Raw genomic sequence first — 8,168 nt, forward strand, 5'->3', positions numbered from 1 at the left:
CAAGAGACAGATAAGATGCTCTGGTATTCCCATCTCTTTAAGAACTTGCCACAATTTGTTGTGCTCCATACAAAGGCTCTAGCATAGTCTATGAAGCAGAAGTAGATGTTCTTCTGGAATTTCCTAGGTTTCTTCATGATCCAGCGTATGTTGGCAATTTGATCTCTAGTTCTTCTGCCTCTTAGAAATCCTGCCTGTACTTCTGGAAGTTGTCGGTCCACATATTGCTGGAGCCTAGCTTGTAGGATTTTGAGCATAACTTTGCTAGCATGAGAAATGAGTGCAATGGTGCGGTAGTTTGAACATTCTTTGGCATTGCCTTTCTTTGGGATCGGAATGTAAACTGACCTTTTCCAATCCTGTGGCCATTGTTGAGTTTTCCAAATTTGCTGACATATTGAGTGTAGCACCTTTACTGCATTGTCTTTTAAGATTTTGAATAGTTCCTTTAGCCTTGGGCAAATAAGAGCCTAATCCGTGGCAGGCCCTGGAGGGAGACCAGAATGGCAGCAACATCATGTGGACACGGGGATTAGGCTCCCCGTGCATAATTAGCAGCCGTGACTTAACTCAGCCGCCATTGGTGATGTGGCAGTGGGCCAAGAAGAGTGATGGCAGCTTGGCTGGGACACCCTTCGCCGTGGCCAGGTGTCGCTCGGATGGGGCGGGGCTACAGCCTATTTAAGGCTCGGCGTGTCACCCTCTCGGCCTCTCCGTGCTGTTTTGCCTCAGAACAGCTACCCGCCTACCCCCCCTTTCATACCATTGTTAATTGTTAGGATGTTATGTTTGTTGCAGCTCTGTGTCAAACCAAGTAAGGAGTCTGTTGGCAGGGATTCCTATCTGCGATTGGGAAGACCTGAGCATGGAGGCCTCTCTAAAGAGATCGGCTGCCAAGCGGGCACGGCCTACCTGGCTGGGAGGCCAGGGACCCGTGGTCAGGTGGCAGGGGTATCCATGGAGAAAGACGCCCATTGACCCCCATCAAGTGGCCTCCAGAGCGATTGTTACCATGGTGTGGTGCGACCTGCCCTCCCGGCTGGGAGCAGGCAGGGAACCCAAGCGTCATGGTTCACGGGTATGATCAGCTGGATGGCTGAGTGTCAGGCTTCCTTATTTGGATCTTGGGCCAAGCCCCTGTTTGGGTTGTAATAAAGGCTGCGGCCATTTTATTGCCAACACACTGAGTGACATCTTCATTGGCATAATCGCTGCCTGCTAGTCAATGGCCTTTTCTGCCAGTGTGGAATTGGTCTTCAGGGCCCTTCTTTATTGTTCTGATCCTGTTCTCTTGGTAAAGCAACCTCTGCAACTTGTTGCTTCTAGAAAACGCAGTGGTTTCTGATTTGCCTGGCTGCCTCAAAAGCTGTACTACAAAATAAACACAGAGGCATTCTTGCCATTCTCTATGGGAGTGGTCTGGATTGACTCATTAGTGGCTGTGATAAATATTCTCCTCTCTGGAATGTTTTCTTAGTTCTTAAATGTTGCCAGTCCCCCCCATCTTTTGGTCTAGGAACCTGATGCAGATGCATAGTCATGCAGTACTTAAACACGTGCTCAACTTTAAGCATATGCTGCTGATTTCTTTCCCCAGCCAAATAACTGATGTTTTCATTTTCTTAGAAGCACAGTTCCTTTTCAGGATTCTGAAGTCTGGTGTCTGAATGTAATGGAATGTTCTTGAGTAAAAAAAGACAACAAGGCATCTTATTATGCTTAGGAAAGAAAGGAATGTATCTGCTAAAAAGACGAATGTTATAATACAGTTTGATCCAAAATGAAACGCAATGCTTAATTTCTATAGTGGGATGTATATTGTAGCAATCTGCAAATTAATGAAGGAGGTTTGCACCAGCAGAATGGAAATGGGCTAGCCATGAAGGTGACACATATTTTCAGAAGGGAGGCATGCCCAGTAGCTCTCATTAAAAGCTGAAATAACACTGAAAGCATTCAAAGATTTTCCCCCCCAAGGCAGGCTGCATTGTCGACTAGTACTAAAAGAAAGCCTTTGTTCAATAGTGACTGTTCATAACACTCTCTAGCCTTTTATCTGATGACATAGGTATTTCTCAGATACATAATACTTCTAACACTCCTTGTGCCCTCAACTTTCCTTTGTTTCTCCACTTCCCTTTTTTTATTATTTGCTCCCATTTTTATGTTTTATCCAATTAAATTCTCTTGTAACTGCCTTAGGTCAAAATCAGTCGTAAAGGTGGGGTAGGAAACTATGGTAACTGGCCTTGGGTCCCCTGCTTTAAGACAGATTCTAGGGACTTCTAAGGGTAAGATAGAATCCTCATTAACACCAGAGGTTCTTAGAGGCCTTACTCACCCTTACCCTTTGGAAGGTGTTATCAGTTGGCCTCTTCAGAAACGCCACAGAAGCATTCTTCAGTGAATTGTTTCCAAAGGCATTGACTTGAAATCTAGGTCAGAGCAGCTCACAGACATTACAACTGCATACAGTGCTTTCCCCCCACATAGCAAAATTGACATTTTCTCCTCTTGTACTTCATATAAATACAACTGAGATCCATGAACTACTGCAGATCACAGTTATGCCCTCATGCAAATCCTTTTCATTTCATTTGTACAGAAGAACTTCTCAGTGGATGGTTTCCTTCAACATTTAACCTCAAGAAAGCAAACAATTGGATAATAGAAAAATATAGTAACAAATAAGATTTATCAAGGAATTTGGGACCTTTAGTGATGAGGAAGTCACAGTCCTGATAGTACTGTTCTCACAGAGCAGTCCTGTCAGAACTCTCTCAGCCCCATCTACCTCACGGGGTATCTGTTGTGCGGAGACGAAGGGAAGGCACTTGTGAGACTCCTTCAGGTAGTAAAAAGAAGAGAATAAAAAACAACTTTTCTTCTTAACAGATTTACCTTACTAAACTATATATGAAACATGTTACCATGGAATAGACAGATCCTGTGGATCCATCCTCAGTGGAGCCTAAGCAGAATGCAAAAAAACAAGAAATAATGACTCCAGAATCTATTTATCCTCCATGCTTAGCGTATTTGGATTGATCGGGATGGGTAGCTGTGTTAGTCTGTCTGTAGTCATAGAAAGGAGTAAAGAGTCCAGCAGCACCTTAAAGAGTAACACAATTTGTGGCAGGATAGGAGCTTTGATGAGTCACTGCAAGCTGCTTCAGATACATTTGGATGTGATTGATAGATGTGGTAACAACCAAAGATGAGCCACGTGCACAATTTAGGCATGTACTTTAGAACCACAGCACACATAGCCTATATCCTTGATATTTATGCATTGATCACACACATTAGCAGAAGCAACTGGGCAGAACAAAGCGATGCCTTAACTGCAAATGTGTTTGCTTTTACACCTTGCTGTTAATATTACAAAAAATTAAGCAGCTAAATCCCAGCACTCCATAGTGAAAATACCCCTTAATGTTATTTTAATGAAGATCCTTGTATGAGTAAATTATTTCAGAGCCACTGAGCAGTTATTATCTTCTTCAGTTTTTAGTGATCCCCCACAGGGTAAATATTCTCCTATATTATGTTTCATCCCAGGATTTTTGCAATGCTGTTTTGGGTTTTTTTACAGTTATAAATGATCTTCATTGAGTTGAACCATAAGAGACCGGCTCAGTAAAGCAGCAAGACTTGGGCTTGGCTACTAGTTGTACCCACCCATGGGGAACCTTTTAATTTATGGCACTTATGAGACATGTTTGTATGTTTATGGGCTTTAGCTTAAAAATATTAAAAACAGCAGCAGCGCTTTGTGTTTGAGTTTTATTCCACTTTGTTTGGCTGCTGTTGACTTTAGGGATTTGGTGGTCTAAGCAAAATATGTAGATGGTACAATGGATTTTTCTGATATCACATTGTAACACAGGGCTCCCCAACCTTTTTGAACCCATGGGCACTGTTGGAATTTTGAGACTCACAAAAAGGCTGATATATTGACTTGCATGCGAACTGAATATGAATATATACAGTGTACAAGGACAGTGTTATAAGTGAAAACAATTCCTCTAGACAGGGCACAATATAGTAAAGTATGCCTATTCAAATATAAGTACAAAGTTTGAGTTCAGAGTCATCTTTAAGACCAGCAAAGTTTTATTGAAGATATAATGTATCTGACAAAGTAGGCATGCACACGAAAGCTTATACACTGAATTAAACTTAGTTGGAACCACACATTTTTAGCTGCTTTAGAGCAACATGGATACCCACCTGAATCTACATTCAAATATAAAAATGTTGCAAGTTATGACAATTAGCAAGGTATATCAGTTTATGGTCTGCCAGCTACTTAAGACATCTTTCAATATCTTTGATATTATATCAGTACATGCAACATTTTCAGAATTTTTAAAAATTCATTACCTTTATTGGCATGCCATAACATCATGAAGAAGAAGAAGAAGAAGAAGAAGAAGAAGAAGAAGAAGAAGAAGGATTGGTTCTTATATGCTGCTTTTCTCTCCCCAAAGGAATCTCAAAGTGGCTTACAGTCGCCTTCCCTTTCCTCTCCCCACAACAGGCACCCTGTGAGGTAGGCAAAGCTGAGAGAGCCCTGAAATTACTGCTCAGTCAAAACAGCTTTATCAGTGCCATGGCAAGCCCAAGGTCACCCAGCTGGCTGCATGTGGGGGAACAGGGAATCAAACCTGGCTTGCCAGATTAGAAGTCCACACTCCTAACCATTACACCAAACTGGCTCTCATACAACATATGAATGAGACAAGTCAAACAAGAGGCTATAGATTTAGCAACAGGACAACTGTAATAAGATCTGCTAAAAGAGCTTACTTCTAACTTTTAGAACTTTCACCAAGAATTTTGCAACCATAGACATAATTTCAGGTGAATAATTACTTAATAAGTATCAAAATGCACTTTCCTCATTTTCAAATCCCTTAGAATGCAATAAAGGGAGAAGAAATTCTTTGCAAGTAACCTCATGAAGCTGGTAATCTAGAATGATGTGTTGAGCTGAATCCAGTAAATTTGCCAAGCATAAACATAACCTCTCCTGGAATGGAATCTTCTGGTATCTCCCAGCTAGTGAAGTTGAGTATCCATTTTGTTGTTAAAATTATATTACTTTTATTGGGTACATTTAAAAAACAACAACTGTAGGAATTAAAAACATATGTCCAGCACATAGGCTATTGCAAACCAGTATGCTATGCACTATGCAAACCAATAGACCAATATGTTTCAACCCTTATAGGGCCTTCTTCAAAGGTCTGGTTTTAACACACAACAGTTCTTAATACATATAAAATATGTACAGCAGCCATTAAAAACTCCAAAAGGGAGTATCTGATTTTGGTGCTTTGCAATGCAAGGTAAATCAACAACAAGGCTTTGACTCTGCAGAATTTTTTCATGGAGTTGGGGGCGGACCTTGCTTGTGTGACCAAGACATGGAGTGGGAAAACAATACACTGACCATGAAAGAACTAGCCCCACCTGGGTTTGTGTTCCTGCATCAAACTTGGACCCTTTGGTGGGTGGCCATTCTTGTCTGGGAGGCTTCCTCCTACAGGGCTTTCTGGGCACCTGTGATCCCTGGAGTGAAATGTATCAGTATTAGATGGGAATTGGTCAAGGGCTTGGCCATCTGGTGGGTGTACCACCCGCCTAATGTACCACCAGATGCCCTGTTGAGCTTGCTGGAGGCAGTGGTTGCTTGGACATTGCAGTTTCCCAGGCCCATAGTCCTGGGGGACTTCAATGTTCATGCAGATGCGTCACCTCTGGGACATGGCTTGGACCTTGTGTCAACCATGGTGATGTTAGGGATCTTGCAGTTTGTTATCGGTCCTACCCATGAGGCCGGCCACAACCTCAATTTGATCTTTAGTGCTGAGAAAGGTGGATTTGGAGGTGCCATCAGTTGTCCCATAGTCAGACCACTACACTCTGTGGGCCCCTTCCCTATTTGGGTGTAGGGTGCATTTTAGCCTGCCCCCAGAGATATATGGATCCGATTGGATTCTGGAATGCTCTGTGGGACCTGATGCATCCTGGTGACTTGCTGATGGTGCTGGTGAAGGACTGGCAGTCCCATTTGTCAGTGGGCAGATCGCCCCTAGATGTCCTCTCCGCCCTCATCTCCAACAGGCCCCATGGTATACCAGAGATCTTCAGGAGAGGAAGAGGGAAGTGAGACGACTAGAGCAAGTGTGGCAGAAAACTCACAATGAAGTGGCAAGAACATCCTATCACACACTTATGAGGGTGTATGGGATGGCAGTGAAAGTGGCAAAATGTTTTTTTTTCACCTATCTGAAGGACCACCTGTTGCCCTATGTCCCCCGCAGGGCTTTAAGCTCTGTGGGTACCAACTTATTGGTCATTCCTGGGCCCTGGGAAGTTTGCCTGGCCTTGAATATGGCCAGGGTCTTTTCAGTACTGGCCCGAACCTGGTGGAATGAGCTCCCAGAAGAGCTGAGGGCCCTGCGGGAATTTTCTGCATTCTGGAGGGATTGTAAGACAGAGCTCTTCCACCAGGTTTATGGCTGAGTCCAGGGCATGGAAGATCAAGTGGGCCCCCCTGTAAGATACAGCCATCCTAATGCCAGTTCATCTTTGTTGGTGGTTGGCAGCAGGCGCAGTCCCCTTGGTGCACCGAGCGGCAGGCGTACTGGCTGTGGGGAGGGGTGATAATTTTTACCACCAGGACTGGATTTAATTATTAATTGGGATTTTAGTGGGGATTGCCTGTTTTTATGTGGGGGTTTATCATGTAATCTGCCATGAGGTGGTTTGCTGTGAACAGTAGGAAATAAATCCAATAATAAAATAATAATAATAAAGTAAGAGGTGTAAAGTATCAGAGTCACTTAATGAAGGAAGATGTCTAGTTTTCAGTCCTTAGCTATCTTCCAAAGTCACTCACTGTAATACATGCACTAATAAGGAAAGACACCACTGAAAATTCTGAGCAGCCTTTGGAAGAGAGCTGTTGACTGATAACTAGACATCCTCTTTCATTAAGTGACTCTGATACTTTACAGCTCTTACTTTGGAGCTCATATTGCCTGCTGTACATATTTTATATGTGTTGAAAACTGGCGTGTGTTAAAACCAGACCTTTGAAGAAGGCCCTATAAGGCTCGAAATGCATTGGTCTATTGGTTTGCATAGTGCATAGCATACTGGTTTGCAATAGCCTATGGGCTGGATATATGTTTTTAATTCCTATAGTTGTTTTTTAATTGTGCACAATAAAAGTTATAAAATTTTAACAGCAATACAGACATTCAACCTTTGTAGATCCTAATTGTTACTAGTTGAGTTCTTTTGGTTCCAGTTCTAGTCCCCCCCCTTTTTGGGGGGGGGTTATATCCCAGTTAGCACCTTTGAGGGGACAACATTCATCCTAGCCATCATGAAAGCTCTACATTGGCAAGGGTTGTCAATACCGGGCTCTAATAAATGTTTTATTTTCAGTAGTAAATGGCAACAGCATCATGTGAAAGATACAAACATATATGTATTCAATATGAATTACTAACCTCATATAGTGATGGTTCTATCTGTGCGTTCCGCAGTATAAATAAAAAGCTTAGGGGATTGGGGATGGACTCAGTCCATGATGGGAGGGGGGCAACAATTGGCCCCTTGGCCCTGGACTGACAAGCAAAGCGCCTTCCGATTGGCCCCTCTGCTTGTCAGTCTAGGGCCAAGGGGCAAATCCGATTGTGCCCTCAGCAGGACAGACCAGAGTTCCATCCAGTCAGAAGGTGCAAAGCACTTCCCAACCCACCCACCCAGCCCAGCAGGGGCAATCTGGAGACATTGCTGCCAGTCTGCTCCTGACCACCAAAGGGAGAGGTGGTCAGCAGGGCTGCCAAGGGGATGAGAACAGAGGCTTGGACAGGCTGCACAAGCCCTTTTCGCCCCAAGGCTGTCCTAACTGTCAAGTCCAACTGCAAATTGCCTCAGAACACTGACAGAGCTGGCAGGAGGCTGCAGAGTGCTCCCCCCCCCCCTTCAGGCCTGCTGCGAAGGAGCCTCTGACAGGCCCTGACTGAGGGGAAGAAGGTGTTTCCAAGAGCAATGCTGGGGAGTCTGAGGGCATGGGGGTGGGCATTCCTTTGGGGGGGAGCTTTCCCCTTCTGCCAAACACTTGGCTGAAAGGGAGGCCACATAAA

General features: G+C 43.8%; 1 long non-coding RNA gene across 1 annotated transcript in view; it reads right to left on the reverse strand.

Moving 5' to 3' along the window:
- LOC143841923 (uncharacterized) overlaps positions 1–7,559 on the reverse strand; it is a 123,192-nt gene extending 115,633 nt beyond the window's left edge. Inside the window, exon 1 of the long non-coding RNA XR_013232949.1 lies at positions 7,530–7,559. This is a non-coding gene — a long non-coding RNA (uncharacterized LOC143841923). The remainder of the gene's footprint in view (positions 1–7,529) is intronic.
- Positions 7,560–8,168: the final 609 nt, after the last annotated feature.

This window comes from Paroedura picta, chromosome 7 (assembly GCF_049243985.1).
Source record: "Paroedura picta isolate Pp20150507F chromosome 7, Ppicta_v3.0, whole genome shotgun sequence".
NCBI lineage: Eukaryota > Metazoa > Chordata > Lepidosauria > Squamata > Gekkonidae > Paroedura > Paroedura picta.